The sequence below is a fragment of the Leucoraja erinacea genome, chromosome 15, assembly GCF_028641065.1.
Source record: "Leucoraja erinacea ecotype New England chromosome 15, Leri_hhj_1, whole genome shotgun sequence".
NCBI lineage: Eukaryota > Metazoa > Chordata > Chondrichthyes > Rajiformes > Rajidae > Leucoraja > Leucoraja erinaceus.
In genome coordinates, this window is record NC_073391.1 from 37757678 (window position 1) to 37784915 (window position 27238).

Below are 27238 nucleotides of genomic sequence, written 5' to 3' on the forward strand. Positions count from 1 at the left end.
AGAAAATAGGTGCAGTAGGCCCTTCGAGCCTGCACCGCCATTCAATATGATCATGGCTGATCATCCAACTCAGTATCCCGTACCTGCGTTCTCTCCATACCCCCTGATCCCTTTAGCCACAAGGGCCACATCTAACTCCCTCTTAAATATAGCCAATGAACAGGCCACAACTACCTTCTGTGGCAGAGAATTCCAGAGATTCACCACTCTCTATGTGAAAAATGTTTTCTCATCTCGGTCCTAAAGGATTTCCCCTCTATCCTTAAGCTGTGACCCCTTGTCCTGGACTTCCCCAACATCGGGAACAATCTTCATGCATCTAGCCTGTCCAACCCCTTAAGAATTTTGTACGTTTCTATAAGATCCCCCCTCAAGCTTCTAAATTCTAGCGAGTACAAGCCGAGTCTATCCAGTCTTTCTTCATATGAAAGTCCTGACATCCCAGGAATCACTCTGGTGAACCTTCTCTGCACTCCCTCTAAGGCAATAATGTCCTTCCTCAGATTTGGAGACCAAAACTGTACGCAATACTCCAGGTGTGGTCTCACCAAGACCCTGTACAACTGCAGTAGAACCCCTCTGCTCCTATACTCAAATCCTTTTGCAATGAATGCTAACATACCATTCGCTTTCTTCACTGCCTGCTGCACCTGCATGCCTACTTTCAATGACTGGTGTACCATGACACCCAGGTCTTGTTGCATCTCCCCTTTTCCTAATCGTTCACCATTTAGATAATTGTCTGCTTTCCTGTTTTTGCCACCAAAATAGATAACCTCACATTTATCCACATTATACTGCATCTGCCATGCATTTGCCCACTCACCCAGCCTATCTAAGTCACCTTGCAGCCTCCTAGCATCCTCCTCACAGCTAACGCTGCCCCCCAGCTTAGTGTCATCCGCAAACTTGGAGATGTTGCATTCAATTCCCTCGTCCAAATCATTAATAAATATTGTAAATAGCTGGGGTCCCAGCACTGAGCCTTGCGGTACCCCACTAGTCACTGCCTGCCATTCTGAAAAGGACCCGTTTACTCCTACTCTTTGCTTCCTGTTTGCCAGCCAGTTCTCTATCCACATCAATACTGAACCCCCAATACCGTGTGCTTTAAGTTTGTATACTAATCTCTTATGTGGGACCTTGTCAAAAGCCTTCTGAAAGTCCAGATATAACACATCCACTGGTTCTCCCCTATCCACTCTACTAGTTACATCCTCTACTAGTTCTCTCCTATCCACTCTACTAGTTACATCCTCTACTAGTTACAAGAGGTGGTTTTGGGTAGGAAAGGATGAGTGAATCAAGGCATTGCTGAGGAAATGGTCTTTGCAAAAAGTGGAAAGGGATGGTGATGGGAAGATGTGACTGTATATATGTATGTAGTTTGTTTATACTGTTCTTATAACAAATGTAAAGCACTATGCCCAACAAGAGTTGTTTTTTAAATGTGCTATATAAATAAATGTGACTTGACCTGAATTGACTGGTGGTGGGATCAGATGGAATATGGCGGAAACATTGAAGAATTAATGTATTTGTACCTATCTTGACCATGCCCTCTAGCATCTCAGTCCATATACTCACTATCCTCTAAGTGAAACACTTACCCCCCAGGTCCCCTTTATATCTTTCACCACAAACCCTTATACTTTAGATTCCCTACCTTGAGAAAGAAACTGTCAGTATCTACCCTATGTACACCCCTCATCACATTATAAATCTGTACAAGGTCTCAGCCTCCGTCACTCCAGTGAAAATCAGTGAGGATAACCACAGCAGTGGAGTGGCACAGTGGTGCAACAGTAGAGCTGCTTCCGTTAAGTACCACAGACCTGTACTACAGGTGCTGTTTTTGTGGAATTTGCACCTTGTCCCTGTGACCACGTGGGTTTCCTCCGAGTGCTCCGGTTTCCTCCCACATTTCAAAGGCCTGTGGCTTTGTAGACCTCTGTAAATTGGCTTCTGTAAATTGACCCGAGTGTGCAGGATGCGGAAATAGTGTGTGGGTGATCAATGGTCAGCTTGGACTCAGTAGGCTGACCATTGATTTCCACACTGTATCTCCAAAACCCTGGGTAACAAATCATCCTCTGGAATAATCCTCAATACTGGTGCTCCACAAGGGTGCGTTCTCAGCCCCCAATTTATCTCCTTAATCACTTCTGACTGTGCAGTCAAATACCAATCGCACTCAATTTACACATTCGCAGATGACACCATCGTTGTAGGCAAGATATCAAATCATGATGAGACAGAAAGGAGATTGAGAACCTTGTAACCTGCTGCTAAGCCAACAAACTCTCCCGCAATGTCAGCAAGGCAAAGGAGATTGTGATCTCAGGAAGCGAGGCAGTAGTACATGCACCCTGGTTAACGTTAGGCATAGCTGGGGCCCATGTGAGTGCCCATAGCTACGCCTTGGATTTGGAGGAAGTGGGAGGAGTTGAAGGAGAAGTTATTGACGGTAAGGACCAGCTCTACTTGGCGGGCGAGAGTATTTGTGGACGGAAATTGGCTGGCTCTGCGGTTGAGGAAGAAATGGAGGGCTTTAAGACCTTCCTGGTGGTGGATAGAGGTGTCGAGTGTCAAGACGAGGGATTGGGGGCCTGGAAAACGGAAGCCATTGAAGAGACGAAGAGCGTGTGACGTGTCTTGGACATAGGTAGGGAAGGATTGGACCAAGGGGATAGGATGGAGTCGAGGAATGTGGAAATTAATTTGGTGGGACATGAACAAGCAAAACAATGGGTTTGCCAGGAAAGTTCTGTTTGTGGATTTTGGGGAGAAGATAAAATCGGGCTGAGCGGAGCTGGGGAACGAGAAGGTTGGAGGCTTTAGAGAGCAGAGAGCTGGAAGTAATAAAATCAGAAATGTTGTGTGATATTAAGGTCTGGTGCTCATCTGTGGGGGCATGGTCACAGGATGAGTAGGAGGAGGCGTCTGAGACTTGTTGCCTGGCCTCAGCCCGGTAGAGGTCAGTGCGCCAGACTACCATGGCGCCTCCCTTGTCGACGAGTTTGATGATCTAGTCAAGGTTACTGCAGAGTGAGTGGAGGGCTGTACGTCAGGTATATCAGTATATTATATATATACCTATATATAGGTGGAACAGTTAAGAACAATACATATTTTAGAAATATTATAAAGTGCATTAATGAACCGGCTGGATTGTTATTACATCAGCAGCTTCATTGTCACTTTCACTACTAACAGTTTAACATTTCCAGATTTTATATTCTCTCGGGTTAACTTAAAATAAAATATGTTGATATTTGCACCTGTGGTCAATAGTTGTCCGAAAATGTTCAAGAGTTATTAGTGCATTATTTTTGTGCTATTAACAAAATTACATTCTGAAGAATTATCCTCGTGAAAATGTGTTCATCCTGTTTAAATCTTATGCAGGGTGATGCAGAAAGGATATTCCTTCTGGGGTTTTCTTTACAAAGGAAGAAGGGACGTCTCCCATTTAGAGTGGCTAAAGTAGAAGCTATTTGATGTGTAGCCTGAGTTCATGCTGCTTTCTAATTATTGAAACCACTGAGCAGCAGGATATGGCATTTACATACAAATTACTATAATTTATATAATAAATTGTGAGGTTTAAAAGTCAAAGCTGCACCAACAAATTGATTACTGCTTTAGCTATTCATTAGACTAAAAAGGTTCTGTTAATAAATACCTTACTTACAGTTCAATTTACTGAGTGTATTGTGGGATGAAGAAAGACTCCTTGTTGCCTTATGAATTGCAGCAAGAAGCAAAGTTTTCAAAGTAGTAGAGCATTTTGAAGAGCGGTCCCATCTAAAGCAGAAAAATTAGTTTGTTTTTTCAATTCCACGCTCGCTGGTTGAGCTGAGATTTTACAGCTATTTTTAATTTCAAATAATGCATAGTTGCTTTTTTTTGGGACTTTCTATACTGGATTAATCTCCCTCGGCGAGGGTGATTCAATTGTTCACTCTTTGCAAATTCAGTACTCCTGTACACCAACTTTGGAGGCATGCAAAGAGAGCATGAGTCAGAGAATTAGCATTTAACGTTTTAGCCCTCCCTGACTTTGTGCAAGATCACTGTATTTATCTCTAACATTCTTGACACTTTGCTGTACAAGTGGCAGCTGAGGTCTTCTTTGATGGGTGAGGCATAGCCCTATGTGCATAACTTAGCAAGAGTGGTGCCATGGCAATGGACCATAGGAGTGTGTGCATAAAAGAACAAGGCGAAGATCAAAGCAAGGAGCGTGGGGAAGAATAAACAGTTGAACGCGAATAAGAATCAGAATGATGGGACGTCGGGCACAGGTGGGAGGGAGAGAGTGAGTGTGAGTCAGTTCCCCTGGGAGGAAAGAAAGAGGAAAGTAGAAAAGGAACAGGTGGGAAGAGAGGAAGGGTGAGAGAGTGAAACATGTACAAGAGATGCAAGGACAGTGAGAGTAATTTGTGAGAAGGAGTCTCAAGGAACCATAGATGCTGGAATTTTGAGTAACCCACGAAGTTCTGAAGTAACTCAGCGGGTCTGGTAACATCTGTGGTGGGAATGGATAAGTGACGTTTCAAGTCAGAATCCTACTTCATTCGGAAGAATGGTCTCGACCTGAAACGTCGCCTATCCATTCCATTCACAAATACCACTTGACCTGCTGAGTTACTCCAGCACTTTATGTTATACACGTAAGAAGGAATGACGGTCTTCACCTTAACTGCCAAGATCATTTCCTTTTCTTCAAATTCTCACCCTGCCATTGTAGATTCTTACCATCACAATTTCAGAGTGAGGATCTATCTTTGCCTCCCCATGCCACGCTGGTTGCCTGGTGGACCTCATGAACTCCCATACCATGCTGGGGCCCGGGTTACTGTTGACAGTGACGCCAACTCTCCCCTTGATCCCTGTCCGAGCTGATGAGCTATTCCCATCAAAACCATTTACTGCAACACATTACACCATAGTGAAGTAAGAAACACCATTTTTCACAAAGTTAGCTCCTAACAGCTAATCAATAAAATACATTTATTTTTACACTTGAACATATTTCACACTTGTCCTGCAGAGTGGAACGCTATTTAAACAGTTCTATCACTCACTCTTCACTCATGTCATTGAGTTGAGATTAATTTACTAAATTTATACCATGTTGCTTGGGTTGAATTTTTTTAAGTCTTTTAGACCTTGCTGATGCAACAAATAGATTCCAGTCAGCAGCCCCTTCAGTGAGTGAACAATATTGGAGTTTTGGGCTTAATCAGAATTTTGCTGATCTGCCACAAAGTGACTGCATGTTATTTTGTGGTGCAGTTTAGGCCCTTTTAATATAAAAGGACCTTCAATTGGGATGGTAATTTGTTCCTTGTAGCTGGGAATTGTTGCTGTCTTTTGAGCCAAAGGTTCTTGGGGGTAGTTAGACTTCAAGGGTGGGACAGTGTGGAATGGAAACCCCTCAGGGGCTTTCAACCTTTGTAATAAAAATGATGTATGAGACAGGGGCTCTTTGAAAAGTTGAGAAGTACATGACAGAGGGGATAATATGGGAGAAAACATTGCCTTCAAAACTGAGACTGATGGATTCTCCCTGACTGTCTGTTATTGTTATGGTTGAAAGGAGATTTTTTATTCCTGAAGAACTTCATTTAGTGGCATGTTCCGTATGGGGAGGTGAGGCTGTCTCAGTGACAGCTTTCCATCTTCGGGTGGGCTGTCAAGGCATTTGATGTGGACTGGACTCCCATTTAACTTACAAAAAAAATATTTCTATCAAGCTCGTTCCCCCCTTAAAGGCTAAAAAACCCCCCAAATAATTGCTGTTGGTGTCACTTGCTAGATCCAGACTGAAAGATTTCATAAGTGAGGGGTAGGGTGAGGAAATATTAAGACCGTAATTTAAAAGGGATCTCAAGGTGTGTTTCAAATTGAAATCAATATCATTTATTGTCCTTGTTGAGGATAATTAACAGCCTGTGGATGAACACTTTAAAGGTAAGTTAGGTAGCTATTTAAAAAATGAATCAAAACTAAAAAGTACGGCCCCAGATGACAGTGAAAGTGAAAGGAACACTATTTATTTGGCAGAAGGAGTGCTTATTTATCTGGGTGTCTCTAATCAGTCATCTGGGGCTTGTTAGATTTCAAAATAAAAAAATATATAATAGATCCATACCCGTGGTTTGTCTCTGGAGCAGGTAACCCTGGCTGACAGTTTAGCTTTATAGTGAGTACCTCTCTCTTTAAGCTGCCATCTTTGAGATCCGAATTGAAGCTGATGTCCCATAAAAGGGGATGTGAGGATAATCAATCCCCATGTATTAGTTTGGAAACGGGACGATCTCCCTGGTCCCGGATAATATTTATCCCTTAACTATTAGCTAAAACGGTTGATTGAGTCACTTATTATTGTCAGGGGATTTTACTGTGAAAATTGCTTGCCATGTTTTCTATTTCATAACAAAGGCTACATTTCAAATGGATTTAGTTGATACTAAACGCTTTGGGGTATCTCAGTTATGTATTATGCTGTATAAATGCACGTCTTTGATACCTGTGTTTTGGGATGTATACAGTGCTTGCAAAGTCACCTCATTTTCTAAGTCAGTTGCCTTGGAAGGTGAAGGGAAGTAATGAGCTGCTGACCTCCAGTCGCTTCGATGATTAGAGGCATCATTGCAGAATTACTTCACTCCTTGATCTTTGCAGTACAGAATCTGTAAGGCAAGGCAGGTTGGAGTACTTGTTAGCAGTCTCTTCATTCTGTCTGTTCCTTGGTTCTACCAGCTTCTCTTCTCTTTCAGGTCAATAATTTTGGAAATAAATGTTTAGAACATAGGAATGGGTCCTTTGGCCCAAAACATCCATGCAGAACATGATACCAAGTTAAACTAGTCTCCTCTGCCTGGACATGATCCATATCGCTCCATTCCTTGCAAACACTTGCCTATCCACAAGCCTCTTAAAAGCATCAATATATCTGCCTCCACCACCATCCTTGGCAGCATGTTCCAGGCACCCATCACTCTCTAAATAACGTGCCCCGTACATCTCCTTTAAACTTTGCCCCCTCACCTTAAAGCCCGGCTTTCTAGCCTTTGACATTTACACCCTGGGAAAAAGGTTCTCCTGTAAGATGCTGGTCTTCCAGTTTTGTGGGTGTCCTCATTTGCCATTATTATGGAGGCAGATTAATACCAACTAGACGGGTCTGTATTATTGTGCCTGCAGTATAATGGAGACTCTCCTGACAATCATCACTATTTATTTGGAAGGTCAGATTGATGCTGTCTGCATTCTAGGTGTTAGTATTGCCAGGCACTTGGGTCATATTATGTCATTTTAGCATTCTTCTGACATTCAGATCTGAGTGTACAGAGGCACAGAACCAAGACAGGGACCTTGCATCCATGGAAAAGGAGCCCTTTGTTTCACACTGGGGGTGATATCATACATGTTCCTCCATCGTTCACTCTGAGCTTGGCCAGACTGCTTCAGCCCACACCGAGACGATGCATAAAAGAAAGCTGCAGATGACGGGAGACTAAATTCAAATGCCCGAAACATTCAGCGGTGCTGAGGAAAGAGAAACAGAGTGAGTGTTTCCGGTCAAAGAGCCCTTGTCAGAGATAATGCAGTCTTGGTGTCTCAAAGCCCAGAGCAACTCAAGATCACTCAGCAATGTTGTCAGGCATGTCTTCAGTGGCAGCCTTACACATCTCAAGCTGTGGTCATTGGGAAACATGAAGACAGGCAGTGAAGGCTGATGAATGGGTGAATGTTAATTATTGTTAGATATTAGATAAAGGCAGAATCAAGTATTTTGATAAATTCTTTTTTCTCCTGGAAGTCGGGATGGTTCTTAGAAGAGAAACATGGGCGGCATTTACAAGGCATTGTAGGTCCCTTGCAGTCAGAAACAGGTGAATTGAGCATGGGGAACAAAGACATGGCAGACCAATTGAATACCTTCTTTGGTTCTGTCTTCACTAAGGAAGACATAAATAATCTGCCGGAAATAACAGGGGACCGGGGGTCAAATGAGATGGAGGAACTGAGTGAAATCCAGGTTAGCTGGGAAGTGGTGTTAGGTACATTGAATGGATTAAAGGCCGATAAATCCCCAGGGCCAGATAGGCTGCATACCAGAGTACTTAAGGAAGTAGCCGCAGAAATAGTGGATGTATTAGTGATAAAATTTCAAAACTCTTTAGATTCTGGAGTAGTTCCTGAGGATTGGAGGGTAGCTAATGCAACCCCACTTTTTAAAAAGGGAGGGAGAGAGAAAACGGGGAATTACAGACCAGTTAGTCTAACATCGGTAGTGGGGAAACTGCTAGTCAGTTATTAAAGATGGGATAGCAGCACATTTGGAAAGTGGTGAAATCATTGGGCAAAGTCAGCATGGATTTATGAAAGGTAAATCATGTCTGACGAATCTTATAGAATTTTTCGAGGATGTAACTAGTCGAGTGGATAAGGGAGAACCAGTGGATGTGTTATATCTGGACTTTCAGAAGGCTTTCGACAAGGTTCCACATAAGAGATTAGTATACAAACTTAAAGCACACGGTATCAGGGGTTCAGTATTGATGTGGATAGAGAACTGGCAGGCAGACAGGAAGCAAAGAGTAGGAGTAAACGGGTCCTTTTCACAATGGCAGGCAGTGACTAGTGGGGTACCGCAAGGCTCAGTGCTGGGACCCCAGCTATTTACAATATATATTAATGATTTGGACGAGGGAATTGAATATAACATCTCCACGTTTGCAAATGACACAAAGCTGGGGGGCAGCGTTAGCTGTGAGGAGGATGCTAGGAGGATGCAAGGTGACTTGGATAGGCTGGGTGAGTGGGCAAATGCATGGCAGATCCAGTATAATGTGGATAAATGTGAGGTTATCCACTTTGGTGGCAAAAACAGGAAAGTAGATTATTATCTGAATGGTGGCCGATTAGGAAAAGGGGAGATGCAACGAGACCTGGGTGTCATGGTACACCAGTCATTGAAAGTAGGCATGCAGGTGCAGCAGGCAGTGAAGAAAGCGAATGGTATGTTAGCATTCATAGCAAAAGGATTTGAGTATAGGAGCAGAGAGGTTCTACTGCAGTTGTACAGGATCTTTGTGAGACCACACCTGGAGTATTGTGTACAGTTTTGGTCTCCTAATCTGAGAAAAGACATTCTTGCCATAGAGGGAGTACAGAGAAGGTTCACCAGACTGATTCCTGGAATGTCAGGACTTTCATATGAAGAAAGACTGGATAGACTCGGCTTGTACTCGCTAGAATTTAGAGGATTGAGGGGGGATCTTATAGAAACTTACAAAATTCTTAAGGGGTTGGACAGGCTAGATGCAGGAAGATTGTTCCCGATGTTGGGGAAGTCCAGAACAAGGGGTCACAGTTTAAGGATAAGGGGGAAATCTTTTAGGACCGAGATGAGAAGGACATTTTTCACACACAGAGTGGTGAATCTCTGGAATTCTCTGCCACAGAAGGTAGTTGAGGCCAGTTCATTGGCTATATTTAAGAGGGAGTTAGCTGTGGCCCTTGTGGCTAAAGGGGTCAGGGGGTATGGAGAGAAGGCAGGTACGGGATACTGAATTGGATGATCAGCCATGATCATATTGAATGGCGGTGCAGGCTCGAAGGGCCGAATGGCCTACTCCTGCACCTATTTTCTATGTTTCTATGTTTCTACGAGGATTATCGAAGATTTCATGTTGGGGATGGAAGGTGGTTGCTGGAACAGCTCTTGCACTTTTGTACTAATGCCCAGTATTTATCTCAATATTCCTTCCCCGCATCAATATCACTTGCTGCTCATGCATTGGAGGAAATATGCTGGAAACCAGGTTCCAACCCTGGTTGAAAACGGGTCAAATGGATGAAGAAACAAAAAACAGGAAGTTCCGGAAATATTCACTAGGTCAGGCAGCATCTGTGAAGCATGTCACAGGACAATGATAGGACCTAAGAACTTTTACAAAGTTGGAAAATGGAATGGGGATTTACCCACTTGTTTCTTACCTGAATTTTTAATATTTGGCAAAGAACTCACTTCAAACCAATGAGATCCTCTTTAGATATGGGCACGTCACCAGCGTCTGATTTCCTCTTCAGCTGGAGACCTTACAGTAGTGGGGGGGAGGGGGGGAGACAGAGGGAAAGGGTGGGGGATGCAGTTACTAGTGAACCAGCAATGTCTTCCCCAGCAAACCAACAAGTCGGATGCTAGATAAGGAATATTTTAAGTGATACCTTCATCAGTCAGAGCATTAAGTACAAGTACAGGAGTTGGCTTCAGCAGTGAGACCACTAATATAGGAGATCAGACTTCATGTTACCACCGTACAAGTCGTTGATGTCATTGCACTCGGAGTATTATGCACAGTTCTCTTTATCTAGCTATAGGATGGATGTGATTCAGCTGGATAGGCTGCTGAAAATATTCGCAAAGATGTTACCAGGACTAGTCTTGAGTTATAAAGAGAGGCTGGATAGGATACGGCATTGAATTCTCCAATTTTAAATACCTTACCAATGGCTGCCCTACATCATTTGCTTAATGTATTAGATACTAAAGAATAAACACTGGTTTGGACATGAGGAAGAATTTTCTTCCCCTTCTTGAATTACATTTGTGCATTTTTTAAATATCCTTCAGACAGAGTGCTCAGGGATTTTCTATAATATTACACCTGAAAGTTGTCAACCCAAGTGAGGCAGCACTCGCTCAGTGTAGACAAGAGAGTTAGCCTACAATTGAAGTAGGTCTTTATTCTTTGGGCGCAGAAGGTTAAGGGGGGACTTGATAGAGGTCTTTAAAATGATGAGAGGGATAGACAGAGTTGACGTGGATAAGCTTTTCCCACTGAGAGTAGGGAAGATTCAAACAAGAGGACATGACTTGAGAATTAAGGGACAGAAGTTTAGCGGTAACATGAGGGGGAACTTCTTTACTCAGAGAGTGGTAACTGTGTGGAATGAGCTTCCAGTGAAGGTGGTGGAGGCAGGTTCGATTTTATCATTTAAAAATAAATTGGATAGTTATATGGACGGGAAAGGAATGGAGTGTTATGGTCTGAGTGCAGGTAGATGGGACTAGGGGAGAATACGTGTTCGGCACGGACTAGAAGGGCCGAGATGGCCTGTTTCCGTGCTGTAATTGTTATATGGTTATATGGAAGTGCTAGAACAGAGCTTGAACCTTCCACCCGAGACCCCCTGAGTCTGACGAAAGATCCCAACCCGAAACGTTGTGCAGTCCATTCCCTCCCCAGATGCTGCCTGACCCGCTGAGCTCCCCTTGCACTTTGTGTCTTGCTTGAACCCTCCACCACCTGCCTCAGAGGCGAGAATGCTCTTCTTTCTGCTTCAACACAATTGAGCAAATATATTTTCTGACTGTTTTCGACTCAATTATCCAATGAAAACATTCAGAATTCAAATAAACTGTGCATTGTCAGGCAAAATCCAGTTTATTCATAATTAGTGCTCACATTGCTGCACCCACACTATCTCAGATAACAATGCAGCCTCACAAAGTTCATTGGAATTGTGTCTTCCAACCTGAGTTTGAGGATAAAGCGCCCCCCCATGGTCATTCTTGCATTTCTTGACGACATGTTGATCTAAGGGGGTCTAACGATGATTTTGAGATCCAACAGTAAACCCAGCGAGCCTCTGCTTTTATGCATCATGAGCATGTGGTGCTTTTTTTGCTGAAGTAATGATCCAGAGAATGCAAGCTCAAATCCAACTGTGATTGTTTGAATAATTCTGGTTAAAATCTTGAAATGTGGATATGAAACCTTCTGAACCTTCTGAATTTTGTAGTCTGCAGGGTGATACTCTGCATATTGCCAACTTGGACAATTTTACATTTTTATCAAGCCAATTAACCTACAAACCTGTACGTCTTTGCTGTGTGGGGGGAAACCGACGACCTCGGAGAAAACCCACACAGATCACGGGTAGAATGTACAAACTCCCTACAGACAGCACCCGTAGTCGGGATCGAACCCGGGTCTCTGGCGCTGCATTTTGCTGTAAGGCAGCAACTCTACCGCTGTGCCACCACGACCACCATGAATGTAAGTAAAATTCACCGCAATGGTATTGGATAGACAGAAAATGCTGGAGTAACTCAGTGGGGCAGGCAGCATCTCTGGAGAGAAGGAATGTGTGACGTTTCAGGTCCGAATGCCTTCTTCAGTCTCAACCCGAAATGTCACCCATTCCTTCTCTCCGGAGATGCTGCCTGTCCCACTGAGTTACTCCAGCATTTTGTGTCCATTTTCAATGTAAACCTGCATCTGCAGTTCTTTCCTATGCATTGTGTAAGCATAGCAATCAAACTTTGGCTGGCTTCTCTAACTTCATTTACACAAACAATATCAGCTCCTTCCATTGTCACCCAAGGTAGTTGTTTCAAGTTGCTTCTAGTTTAAAAAAGAAAGCCCACCATCACCAAAGATAGAAGATACATCATCACCATTTGTATATAACTAGGAATTGACAGCAAATTACATTTTCACTAGCAATGTTTACATTCCAAGGATGAATAAACTAGAAAAAAGCTCTTAAGCAATGGGTTTAATGTAACTTACAAAACAGGTATGATGTGAGTTCCAGATGAATGTCTGTTACACGGATCAGATCCTACGTTTCACTTACATAAATACAGAGTGAAAGCGTTCAATAAGTGCAAACTTGCTTGTCCTTCTGGGTTGTTGAGGTTAAAATTATGCCCTGTGAGTCAACATAAAGTTATTTTCAAAAATACTGTAGTTGCATTCTGTCTAGTATTTTGTTTCTAGACTAAATATAAAATTAAACGAGAGGATTTTTTTGCTGGGAGAGATGAGAATGTTTCATGAGTGTCAGAATTTTATATGGTAAAGAAATGAGGTGAGGTACCGATCAGTTGTGAGGTAACTGGATGCTAAGAATGGTTTAAAGGGGTGAATGATTTACTTCTCCTGTGTTTCTCTGCTTCCAGCCTGTCCCTGTTCATCAGCAGTAGAGCAAGATTTCAACAGAAATATTCTCCCTTTTTTCCCCATTTAATTGATTGTGAAGTCCACACAACTATTAGACCCTGCAGAAAATAATGGATGCCAGGCAAGAGTTGGCATCAAGTGCCCCAAAGATTTGCTGTTACTTCCTATTATAGTTAAATACTGAAGGAAACACTTGAAGCACTCAGGATGTCGAAAGAGTTGGCAATAGTCCAAGGAGGAAGAATTTGCCTGCACTGTGACTGAGGCCCCATGTGTAGAAGTGAGCCCTTGGAAGTTTTTTATCTTTGGCTTGGTGGGGCACCCGCCTCAGCAGGCAGCTGTATGTGCTTGGCCTGAGATGATGGAGCAAATCATTGCAATATCAGCCATGGCAGATTATCCCTTGATCTTGTCAATGCTTTGAAGAGGCTTGGCAAGGTAAGTACATGCTGACCTCATGTTTTTTGCTATCTTTATATATTCCCATATGTCACGTTACTTTTAATACTTTGAATCTGAAATCCCCAAGTCCTAACATCCATATAGTTTACCGTCCCTCCTGTTCAGAATACAATTATTTCCTTTAATGCAAAATTTAACACCACGTTAACTGGTCCATTTTTGTCCATTTTCCATCTTAATGTTAATTTCCTTTGATGTTGAGAATTTTTTACCATGCCCTTTTTATCATTGGCACATTTGGGAGTATTTCCTCTCGTCCAATATCTAACACACTGAGGTACATCGTGAGTAGTCCCTCTTAACTCTTCACAGTTGTTTTCTGCCTTAACCAAGCACAATCCATTTAATGTCACATTCAATTCACTCTAATCTTCTCCAACAGTTGCCTGTGCACTGCCCTGCTCAAAGACTTCTGTAAGGACACATTTGTCAAGGCAAGAACATGACTAAATAAAAATGATGATCAGGAAAATAGGATGCACATTTACCTTTAGCTTAACCATCCAATATATGTTGTTACTCATAATGACACGATGCAGTGCCTCTTCCCCTGTAGATGTAACCGCATCAATGTTTGAATCCAAAGGTCTTCTAAAAAAGGCATAGTTAGGGTCGAGGGTCAGAACCTAGATGTGTGCGGCAAGTATTTTACACAGAGGGTGGTGGGTGCCTAGAACATGCTGCCAGAGGAGTTGATAGTGGCAGATGTTATAGTGGTGTATAAGAAGCTTTTAATATTTAATACCTCCCTCCTCTTAATACAGATCTGCTCCATATCATCCAGGTAACCCTTGCTGAATTCATTATCTTCCACGTTCTTCTCCTTGGTGAATGCTGATGAGGGGTATTTGTTTTAAAACCTCATCGGTAGCCTGGCTCCCCACATAGATTACCCTGTTGGTTTCTAAGGTAGACACAACATGTTGGAGTAACTCAGCGGGACAGGTAGCACCTCTGGAGAGAAGGAGTGGGTGAAGTTTCGGGACGAGACCCTTCTTCAGCCAGCTTTTTCCTACAAGAACTTGCTCTCAGTCACCTTTCCCCAGGACTCCCCTTATGCTATAGAAATGCTACAGCTTCTCCCAATTCAAAATCTTACCATTAGGACCAACCTCTTCTCTTTCCACAATTACCTTCATGGTCATTCTTTCCAAGTTTCCCTCCACCGACACTTCCAACACCTGTCCAGTTTAAGGTAAGGTTGACCATTACACCATATCACACTCTCCCTATATTGTGTCAATGAATTTTCTTGGATGCACTTGACAAACTCCATCCCATCCAAGCCCGTTGCCGAAACTCAATCCCATTTAATAATAGTAAAGCTAAAATCCCCCCTCTACTGTTCTCTATTGTATAGCTCTATTCCGCGATCACCTTTCTATCATTTGCTTACATATCCATTCCTCTAATTCCTGCTAACTAATGGAAAGCCAATAGTAAACCCTCAGCAAAATAATCCACTTTTTATCCTAAGTTCTACTGTATGAGCTCACTGGGACCTTCCAAGATTCCTCTCCAAGTACTACTGTTATGTTGTCGCCAAACAGCAGTGTGACTCCCCCTTCTACCCTCCGTTGTGTCGAAAACTTTTATACCTCGGAACATTAAGCTATTGGTCCTCTCTTCCCTCAATCACTTTTGTGAGATTGCAACACCATTAAAATTCCAAGTGCTGATCCATGCTCTAAACTCACCTGACTTACCTGTGTGGCTGCTTGCATTAAAGTAAATGTTGTTTTGCCTGTCAGCCTTCCTACACTCCCTAGCCTGGCTCCGTTTCGTGGATTTGTCTGCAGCTCTGCAACTAGGCTTCCACCCCCCCGCCCAACTGCCACCAGCACGACTGCCAAATTAAACCCTCCCAAACAGCATGAGAAAACTTTCCTGAAAGGACATTGGTCACCCTCCAGGTTAGGTGCAACCCATCCTTCTTGTACAGGTCCCAAGTACCCTAGCAGCAATCCCAGTGATCTTGAGTTCCTAAAGGCCCCCTCCACCAGTTTTCATCTGTTCTATCCTCTTATTTCTACCCTCACTAGCAAATACCACAGGGAATAATCCCAAGACTGAGTCTGAAGAAGGGTTCTGACTAGGGTTGCCAACTTTCTCTCTCCCAAATAAGGGACAAATGGTCAAAATAAGGGACTAATTCCCAACGGCAATTCGCTGACCGACTCAGTCATGGCTGGGTGAATGATGAGTTGGCCCGGGTGCTGGACTGCACACAAAGCCCAGCCGGCGGGCCAACTGAGGAGTTTTCACGCACAAAGTCCGACACCCCTTCCAACTCATGAACCGATGATCATGATGGTGGTGGTGTCAGCGGTGAGCTAAGGTCCGAAGGTCGGACAGCTGGCCGGTCCGCCGACCGACGGAGCCACGGGCGAGGTGCTGCTGCTGCACTCCATGAGCTGCACTATGTTGGGATGGGTGAGGTGGGGCCTGACGCTACGCTCTGACTCGACAGTTCCCTCGACCCGAGTAGTAGCGGTCAAATACGGGACCAGGGTGGTCCCTTATGGGCCAAACCAATTTAACCTAATATACGGAATGTCCTGGCTAATACGGGACAGTAGGCAACCCTAGTTCCGACCCAAAACATAGTCTGACCATTCCATCCATAATTGCTGCCTGACCTGCCAAATTCCTCCATCACTCTGTGTTTTGCTCAACAATCCAGCATCTGCAGCTCCTTGCGTCTCAAGGCATCACATATCCTGTCATCAGGGAAGCAGCAAACCATTTTGGGATTACATTATCTGCAACTGGACACCACTTCCAACTGGTTTTGCAGTACAGTCACCAATCACACTGGAGATGCCCCCAACATCTCAACTGGTGGAGCGTACCGATGCATGCCCACTTCCCCTCCTGCTCTGTTGTGGGTGAAACGCGAGCTCACTCATCAACCTCGGAGAGAATTCTGGAGACATTTGTTCACCAGGACAGTAGTGGGAAGTAAAAGAAGAGTTGTTGAAGAGAAAAAATCATGGATGTACATAAGGGGAAGCGACATGTGGGAGAAAGAACCAACAAAAAAATAGGATGGGATTGAAGTGTCCTTATGTTTGATCAATATGGAATTGGTTGTCTTCACTTTATGCCATTTACATTCTATTTTAACTCAATTCCCATGTTATGTTTTACTCATCTGTTTCTACTTTTTCTGATTTCATTGTTTTCATTTCCTACAAGTAGCTCTATTTATGGTTCTATAAATGATTCTCCATGTTTTAGTTCTAGTTTTTTTTTAGTTCGTTTTAGAGATACTGCGCAGAAACAGGCCCTTTGGCCCACCGGGTCTGTGCCGACCTGTGATCCCCACACATTAACACTACCCTGCACACTCGAGGGACTAATTTTTACATTTACCAAGCCAAAGAATCTTTTGGAGTGTGAGATCTTGGAGAAAACCCACGCGGATTACGGGGAAATTGTACAAACTTCAACCAGACAACACTCGTAGTCGGGATCGAACCCGGGTCTGCGGCGCTGCAAACGCTGCAAGACAGCAACTCTACCGCTGTGCCACTGTGACCGCCCTGTCCGCATGTCACATTTTGACAGCACCCTTTTCTTCATGCTCCAAACTGGTGCAAGAGAACACAAAATGGAAATGCTTTTCCAGAACCACCATTGAGACATGCACAGATTTCTCACACCTATTGATCCTTTTTCAGTAAATGAAGCACGTGTGGGAGTCATTCATTGTTTACCGCACTTCAATCCCACCCTAAACTTGCTTTCTGATCTGCTAAACTTGTTTGTAGTTCTGGGCCTTCAGTTCCTCTCTAGTTTGTTCCTCCCTACCCCTCCTTCATCTTCTCCAGTTTTCCAAAAGTGCCGCTTACCCCTGCACCTGAGAGACAGTCAGGTATAAGCCACTTTAGAGGCAGGTACGTTACATCCACTTATTAAATCCTCCTCTACCCATTCGCAGCTGTTATTAAGCAACTGAACCATCCGAACAAAACTAGAGAACAGTCCTGAACTACTATCTACCCCATTGATATCCCTTGGACTATCTTTGATTGGACTTTACTAGCTTTATCTTGCACTAAATGTTTTTCCCTTACACTGTGAATGGCTCGATTGTAATATGTATTGTCTTTCCGCTGACTAGTTAGCACACAACAAAAGCTTTTCACTGTACCTCGATACACGTGACAATAAACTAACCTGAAACTAAACCTATTGGTACTGATTTCTTAAACAATCTCTCCACCCTGTCCCTTGCATGTTGATCCCATTATGATTGTTTTTAATGATCCGAATAAGCATTTCAGTGCTTCAAGCTTCACGGAAAAGTTTTTTTTTTCTAATACTTTTTGGTGTATTCCGTCTTTCTCAGAGAATTGAAACTCACCATTCCTTCCTCCTGCTATGGAAGCCCCCCCTTATCTCCCAGCAGAGAGATTATATTCTGAAGATAGACACAAAATGCTGGAGTAACTCAGTGGGACAGGCAGCATCTCTGGAGAGAAGGAATTGGTGACGTTTGAAGCTCTTGCTTCAGAGATCTCTCTGGCTCCTTGATTTCTCTAATCTTGAGCTCAATAAAATCTCAGTAATTGACATTTCCGTAAATATGTGTTTGTCCAGGCCAACATCTGCTGCTGTGAGCCGCTACATCCCACTGTGGCTGCATATCATTGTCCCTTCCTGTGCTGTCACTAATGCAAACAGCGAAGCTTCTACATCGCATTAGCTGCTGTGTTTGTCCTCTGTGGGGCCACAAGCCTCGTTATGTGTTCTTCCTGCCGTCTCTCTTGCATTCCAAACTGGTTTCATCAGCTGGGGCTCCAGACAGTGTCACTCACAGTTCAACCACTTGGACAGGAATGGATTTGAAATGACAATGTGGCCACAGGACCCATGGAAATAAATGTGGCATGGCAATATCTAGTACAGTGAATGTTTGCCAGCATGGCTGGGGTGGTCACGTGTACATCAGATGTTGATGATTAGATGATCCTTCTCCCACACATTAATGATCATCTCCATCAAGGGAGAGCCTTATGCCCCTGTCCCACTTAGGAAACCTGAACGGAAACCTCTGGAGACTTTGCGCCCCACCCAAGATTTCCGTGCGGTCCCCGGAGGTTGCAGGTGGTTGCCGGAGGTTGCAGGTAGTGGAAGCAGGTAGGGAGACTGACAAAAACCTCCAGGAACCGCACGGAAACCTTGGATGGGGCGCAAAGTCTCCAGAGGTTTCCGTTCAGGTTTCCTAAGTGGGACAGGGGCATAACTACGCATCCTTGACATTCAGTAGCATTACTACTGCCAGGTCCCCCACCAACAAAATATCCTGGGAGTCACTAATGAACAGACTTAACTTGGCTGGCTATCGAAATACCATGACAACAAGGGTAGATCAGAGGCAGGGTATCCTATGGCAAGCGATTCATCACCTTACACACCTTAAGGTGTTTCACCTTTTACCAGGCATGTCTAGAATATTGTGGAATAGTTTCCACTTGCCTGAATGAATTCAACTCCAACACAAAGGGGAGGCACAATCGTATAGCAGTAAAGCTACTGCCTTAAAGTGCCAGAGATCCTGACTACTGGTGCTGTCTGTATGGAGGTTGTATGGTCTCCCCATGACCTGCGAGGGCTTTTTTCCCCAAGATCTTCGGTTTCCTCCCACACTCCAAAGCCGTACAGGTTTGTAGGTTAATAGTCTTGGTTATAAATGTGAAATTGTCCTTAATGTGTGTAGGGTAGTGTTAATGTACGAGGATCACTTGTCGCTGTGGGCCAAATGGCTTGTTTCCACGCTGTATTTCTAAACTAAACATTGTCCAACAGTGCAATCCATTCTATTGGCACCCTGCCATCATCCTAACATGTATCCACAACATTACTGGAGCTCCCTGGCTATAGTACAAGCCATCTACAGTGCACTGTCACTGCTCACCACTCCGACAGCTCTTCCCAAACCTGCAATCTCTAGAGGCAGTAGGCGTACTGGAACCTCACAAGCTGCAGCCTCCAGAAGATGCTGATGTGGATATGTGTTACCATCTCTTCATTGTTGCTGGGTCTAACTCTTGGAACCCTCTCAACTTCAACAGGCAGCACGCCTTCATTAATGGTTCATCACATCCTTCTCAAAGGCAATCGGGGATGGGCAATAAATCCTGGCCTTTACAGAAATGCTCACATCCCGTAATGGAAAACAATAAATATATAAATGCCATCGCATAGTTAGAGGTAAACACTTAGCCGCATTAAGATCTTGAAGTCATAACAAGGAAGGCTCTCTGTGGATATTGTGGTAAGAATTGATTAACAGTGCCTGAGGGAATCTGTGCTAGGGCTTCAACTTTGCATTAAACGTATTAATAGCATTGATAACACATTAGGGACAATGTATTCATGCCTGGCAAAAACACAAATATGACAAATATGGCTCATATGCTAGATTGCAGCATAGAGGTTACAGGTAACATTGAAGTGAACGGGAAAAATGTTGCATATGGATTTCAATACAGGTTCTTAAGTGTGAGGTTACACATAAGTACAAAAGTGATAGGAGCAGGATTAGGCCATTCAGCCCATCAAGTCTACTCCGCTATTCAATCATGGCTGATCTATCTCGCCCTCCTAACCCCATTCTCCTGCCCTCTCCCCATAACCCCTCACACCTGTACTAGTCAAGAATCTATCTATCTCTGCCTTAAAAATATCCACTGACTTGGCCTCCACGGCCTACTCATTTTGCTAAAAAGCAATGGATTGGTTTTACTGAAGGTGAGAAACAAGAATAGTGGAAGTCTGTATCGATTTAAGAATTCATTTCCCACAGTGGAGGGATGGTGGAATGGGTTGGGGAAGGTGGCATGTAAGCAGGGAAGGGCGGAGGTGGCTTCTTGTCTGAGCAGAAACTCAAATGGTTATAATAGGAGAAAAAAACCGGCATCAGAAATGAGAGTCTAAGTTGCCCTGGAAAAGAAAAGGATCCGTAAATGAGCATTGAACAAACCAATTGTCGCTTAAAATGGTAACTAAATATAACTTGCAACATTATCTGTGGCCGTGCCGTGTTTAGAACTGATACACAGTACAGGAAGTTGGGTTGGAAATGCACTCGATCTGTGCAGCTGCAAACTGATGATGTCAGGCTACTGGAACGAAACCAACCGCAGTAAAAACCTACCTTCATTTCCGACTGATTTTGAAAGTGAAGTTGGACCGATACTAAATAAACGTCATACTCCCCCCCCCCCCCCCCCCCCCCCCCCCACATCCCTCAGGTGGTATCCAAATGAAAAACAGAATGGCCCTGGCACATGTTCAGTGCAGAGATTTGGCCCCCCATCGTCTCCATTTCATAAAAACAAGAAATGGTTACATTCAGCTGCCAACAACACAACGGAATTCAGCCCATATATATGAAAAACCAGTGTTGGAGAAACTTAGCGGGTCAGACAGCATCTGTGGAGGGAATGGACAGGCTGAAGAACAGTCCCGACCTGAAACGTTTTCTGTCCATTCCATCTATACTTGCTGCCTCGCCTGCTGAGTTCCTCCAGGCTTTTGTGTTTTGCTCAAGATTCCAGCACAAGACCATAAGACATCAGAGCAGAATTAGGCCATTTGGCGCGTCGCATCGGCACATTGTGACCACCAGGGGCGCCGTAAGATGGCTCGCAGTCTGTTCGTTTTTTCATCTTTAAAAATTTTTTTTGTGTGAAGTTTGGTTTAATGTTCTCCGGTTTGTCTTATGTGGGGGGAAGGGGAGGGCATCGGGGGAAACTTGTTTTCAGGTTCTTACCTTGCCGGAGATGCGATTGATTTTCGCATCGCATTCTCCGGGCGCTCTGCGGCCTTCCATCGATGGAGCTGGAGGCCTCCTCGGACTGACTTTGAGCCCCACCGCGGGGCGCGGACTTAACATCGGAGCTGATCGCATTGCCTGGGATCGCTCCAACCACGGGCTGCGGACTTACCATCAAGAGCTCGCAGTCTCGGGAGAGGCCGAGTTGGGAGCTCCAACGACGCAGAAGAATCGACCAGCCCCGACACGAGGTTCGATCACCCAGCACAGGGGAACTGCCATTCCCCCCGATGCAGGAACTGATCGCCTCGATGCAGAGGGCCTAAACGCGCCGGCTACGGGAGTCAAGATCATCCCATCAACGGAAGGCTCGAGCCCCCAACTGCGGGAGAACAAAGGGAAGGGACTTGAACTTTATTTCGCCTTCCATCACAATGAGGAATGTGTAGTAGTCACTGTGGTGGATGTTCATGTTAAAATGTGTTTATTTGATCTGTTGCTTTTTATTTGTATGACTGACTTGGCAAATGAAATTTCCCGTATGTTGCAAAACATACTTGGCAAATAAAGTACTATTCTGATTCTATACTGATTCCTAGTCTGCTCTGCCATTCCGTCATCTCAACCCCATTCTCTTGCCGTCTCCCCTAACCCTTGATGCTCTTACTAATCAAGTTCCTATCCATCTCTGCTTTAAAAATTCCCAATGACTTGGCCTCCACAGCTGCCTGTGACAATAAATTCCACAGATTCCCCAACCTCTGGCTAAAGAAATTCCTCCTCGTCTCTATTCTAAAGGTATGTCCTTTTATTCTGAGGTTGTACCCTCTTGTCCTAGACTCTTTCACTACTTGAATCATCCTCCCTACATCCACCCTATCTAGGCCTTTCATTATTCGGCAGATTTCAATGTGATCCCCCTCATTCTTCAAAACTCCAGTAAGTACAGGCCCAGAGCCTCTGCAGTTTCTTGTGTCTCCAGCTTTCATTTCAAGTTGAATTTATATAATGTCTTAATAATGCATTTATAAGAAAATCTTCTAATAACTACATTTATATCAATATATTTCATATCAATATTTATGCGTCTCCGTGGATTGTCACCTTGTCGTGGTGGAGAAGCTTGTGTGTTCCTGAGATCCTGAGAGCGATGCCGTCTGGAGCTGTGCTCCTGGTAGGGCCACCCATGGCAGTAAGGTGGAGGGGGAGGTCTCTGACAAAGAGCAATCCAACCAAGATCTCAACGGTGGAACAGGCAGAGGATGATGGCTGATTTTAGTGGAGCATCACAACGGCTGGGAAGGCGGATGAAGGCTGCAGCAGAAAAGGGTCTCCGGTCGTCTTGGACTCCATGCCACTGGATCCTGACCCAGATCTGTCGAGGACCTTGGGGTGGCTGTCTGTGCACCAGTCTCCCCACGTTAAATAAAGTCATGCACAGGCGTCCTCCATATGGGGAATTGCACCCTAGAGACATCCAAGGTCAGCCACGACTGAAGGGGACCTAAGAATTTATGCAACACCTTTAATAACACAATTTATTTACATAGTTGCTTTAAAATGTAAAACATCCCACTATGTTGTTGGGTGCATTATCTGACAAAATTTGATATCAAACCTCAAGAAGTGGTATTTGGACTGGTGCCTAAATTAAAGAGGTATTTTTTAGGGATTCACATAAAGGAGAAGAGAAAGGCGCAGAGGTTTCGAAAGGGAATTCCAGACTTTGAGATCAAAGGTTCTCAAAGGTGGTGAAATGAAGAGGTCAGAATTAAAGGAATGAGCATTTCTTGAGCAGTCTTCAGACTGTTACGCAGGTAATGAAGGATTCAGCCACAGGAGGTAGATATGTGGTGCATTCAAGATAGGGGAGTTAACTAGTAGGAGATGATTGTGCCACACTGCTCCGGTAAATCAGTCCCCCTTTTTAAAGTCCCTTTTCCTTGTTAATATATTCATTTTATGTCGTTATTTGTAGTGGAGCAATGAAGTGAAGTTGATGGAAACGTGAAGCAGAAGACCAAAGCTAGCTGAGTGTAGTTTCCTCTGCAGAAATTGGAAGGCGGGCAGTGCGGTCGCATCACAGGTGAGAGGATGTAATAACAGTGTAACCAGACTATATTATACTGTAAATATAAACAGGAACTCAATTGAAAATTGGGGAGACTTCCTAACTTTCTGATGCCTTCGGAGCAAGGGGCTTGATAGGTAGTGAGACATCGAGTTTTATTTACAATTATGTTCGCTGGAGAAAGTTTAACTCAGACACTCCTTTAACATCCTTGTTCCAGGTTCCTCAACCAAATGAAAGAGGGAGCATGGTGACAATGTGTAGACAGTGCAAGTAGTTAAAGGTAGTTTGAAAGCATTAGGCGTTATGCCTTTCACCCAGGGTAGGGGGAATCTAACACTCGAGGACATAGGGTTTAGATGAGAGGGGCAAAATGTAATAGAAACTGAGAGGTGACTTTTTCACTCGGAGGGTGGTGGATACATGGAATGAGCTGCCAGAGGAGGTAGTTCAAGCAGGTTCTATAACAGCACTTAAAATACACTTGGACAGATACATGGATAGAAAAGATTGAGAGGGATTATGGGCCAAATGTGGGCAAATGGGACTTGCTTCGATGGGACATTTGGTCAACCTGAACGGGTTGGGCCGAAGGGTCTGTTTTTGTGCTGCATTACTCTATGACCCTACCAGTAGTCAACAAGGAAAGGGGAATTGGGGTGACAAATGCTCGAAGGCTGTTCAGATTTACTGCTGCCTCATCTGATGCCAGTCAGGGGGCATCAGGGTACATGGTTGCATCAGCTGGTCTGTAGCTGTTGCATTCTTTGAACATGTGTGGTGGGGGGGGACCTCAGATTATGAGCAATGGGGATTAGATGAGGAATTTGTGGTCAGTTTGGAGATGGTCTTGTTTTGGAAGGCGATGAAGCAGAGAGTGGTTGCCATCTAGCTGCCAACTGCTGCAGCTTAACTGAACAATGCAGCAGCCAATCCACCTCATGCAGTCTGAACAAGGGTCTCGACCCGAAACATCAACCATTCCTTCTATTCTATACCAGACTGATTCCTGGAATGTCAGGACTTTCATATGAAGAAAGACTGGATAGACTCGGTTTGTACTCGCTAGAATTTAGAAGATTGAGGGGGGATCTTATAGAATCTTATGTTTCTATGTTTTCCCTCTCCTCACCCCTCTCCCTCTCCCACCCATCCCTCTCTCCCACACCCCCCTTCACTCTCTCTACCCCACCACCTTCCCTCTCCCCCCCGCCCCCCCTTCCCCCTACCCCTCTGTCCCTCTTTCATCCCTCCCCCTACCCCTCCCTCCCCACTCTTGCACTTCTCTCCCCCTTCCCCCTCCACTCTCCCTCCCCACTAAGGGTCTCGACCCGAAACATCAAACATTCCTTCTATTCTATTACCAGACTGATTCCTGGAATGTCAGGACTTTCATATGAAGAAAGACTGGATAGACTCGGTTTGTACTCGTTAGAATTTAGGAGATTGAGGGGGGATCTCATAGAAACTTACAAAATTCTTAAGCGGTTGGACAGGCTAGATGCAGGAAGATTGTTCCCGATGTTGGGGAAGTCCCGGACAAGGGGTCACAGCTTAAGGATAGAGTGGAAATCCTTTAGGACCGAGATGAGAAAAACATTTTTCACACAGAGTGGTGAATCTCTGGAACTCTCTGCCACAGAAGGTAGTTGAGGCCAGTTCATTGGATATATTTAAGAGGGAGTTAGATGTGGCCTCTGTGGCTAAAGGGATCAGGGAGCATGGAGAGAAGGCAGGTACGGGATACTGAGTTGGATGATCAGCCATGATCATATTGAATGGCGGTGCAGGCTCGAAGGGCCAAATGGCCTACTCCTGCACCTATTTTCTATGTTTCTCTCCAAAGATGCTGCCTGTCCCGCTGAGTTACTCCAGCATTTTGTGTTTATCTTCGATTTAAAACAGCATCTGCAGTTCCTTCCTACGCAACTCATGCAGTCGGTCACGTGTGCTCCTTGCCAACACTTTCTACATCTTCTTTTCCTCTCGACTTCATCTTCCACTTTCCTAATCTTGCTGCTACTTGCTTTCACAGGTTTGCAGCTGTCCAATGTAGTGGATGCATTGATACTCCAGTAGGGGTATACCGATGGGCTTTTTCAATAGCATTTCAGTGCACGCTTTCACTGCACACCATCACTGACTCGTGGCCTGAGTCTCATATAATCAGTGAAGCTCTCACCAGCATTGTTATATCTTACACATTAATAACTCTTAATATTAAAGACAGTCTCAGGGCCCGCTACTACAAAGCCAAGTTCTTATAAATGCTTGATGTTACCATGTGAGGTAAAACCAGAGTAGGACCTTCACAGTGAATGGCAGGGCCCCCAGAGGGTGTTGTGGAGCAGAGGGATCTATCAGTGCAAGTACATTTGAAAGTCTTTGAAAGTAGTGTCACACATGCAGTAGATAGGGTGGTCAAGAAGGCTATTGGTACATTGGCTTTCATCAGTCAAGGTGTTGAGTATAGAAGTTGCAATATTATGTTACAGCTGTAGAAGATGTTGGCGAACCACATTTGAAGTATTGTGTTCAGTTTTGGTCACCCTACTATAGGAAGTATGTTGTTAAGGAGGAAAGAGCCCTGAGAAGATTTATAAGGATGTTGCCAGGACTTGAGGGCCTGGGCTATAGGGAAATGCTGGGCAGGCTGAGACTTTACATCTTGAAGTGCAGGAGACTGAGGGATGATATTATAGAGGAGCATAAGATCATGACGATAACAAATAACATAAATGCACAGAGTCCTTTACAACCTGGAAATAGTCATTCTGCAAAAGTTAACTTTCATTTTCTATTGAGTTTCACAATTCTTATTCCAGATGCGATGCCATTCACTGGCAAGTAGCCCGTTGCACCCATATCGAGTGCATACATGAAAGCAAATTTAATGGGATCCATTATTTAGCAATTTTGAGATTTTCAAAATCAAATCTGCAATTTATCCCATCAGATAAAGCATAAAAAAAAGTTTAATTTGACACCTAATTCACTTTCATATCTTTAGTATTAAAACAGTTATGGACATTTTCATACTCTGAAATTAGCATCTTGTTCCCTATTACTTTTCCATTGACTTAACTCAAAAGCTGTGATCGAGGACAGTCAAAAGCCCATAACTTTCTTAAAAAGTAAGAGAACTGAATGAAATTTTCAGTTATTATAGATTGAAGCATTCCGAAACAAATATGAAACAATCTTACTTGGACGACCTGAAATTAAAGCATATAATTAGTTAGTTACCTAATTGTAGCTAATTACAAAATTCAATTACTAGATCTAAACATCTATCCGTTACTTAAGAAAAGGTTAACATTTTAAATAGCCTAAGTGTCCAAATAACATTCACACAAGAATTCACAATATAACATGATTTTTAAATCTCATTGTCATGAATTTATAGGCCAAATGGAAGGAATTTAATGTTTAATTCCCGTAAATTAATGGGCATTTAAATCATCTTGCGAGTGGGTTTTTGTGGAATGCGATTGATTGGAACGTTGCGCTTGCGGTGAATTTGAACCCCATATCGGCAGGACATACACTACCGGTTCGTATGGGTCCAAAGTCACATTTTCGGCAAATAAATTTTGATTAAAGTCATCCCAAGAAGCAAGTTTATATGTAAAATAAACGACTTACCCCGTATTTTGGCCCCTATTTGAGATCCGTCACGTAGGCGTTGACGGCGTTAGAAGTAGCTTTTTATTTCAATCCAGCGATTAAATTGTCCCGTGATTTAAAAAAAAACATATCGAGAACGGAAGTCCGGTCAATTGTTCTGCAGCAGCTGGCATCCCGAGGAAGTTCGCCTCCGACAGGCAGGAGAAAACGGCATTTTACTCCCGCCCGCCCCCCTCTCAAAGGCGCCAACGTCGCGTACACGACCAGTGGCAGAACTGCAGCTCCGTTGAAGGTAAGTTT

General features: G+C 43.9%; 1 long non-coding RNA gene across 1 annotated transcript in view; it reads left to right on the forward strand.

Moving 5' to 3' along the window:
* The window catches only part of LOC129704227 (uncharacterized), a 40576-nt gene extending 16803 nt beyond the window's left edge, over positions 1 to 23773 (forward strand). Inside the window, exon 5 of the long non-coding RNA XR_008724700.1 lies at positions 23219 to 23773. This is a non-coding gene — a long non-coding RNA (uncharacterized LOC129704227). The remainder of the gene's footprint in view (positions 1 to 23218) is intronic.
* Positions 23774 to 27238: the final 3465 nt, after the last annotated feature.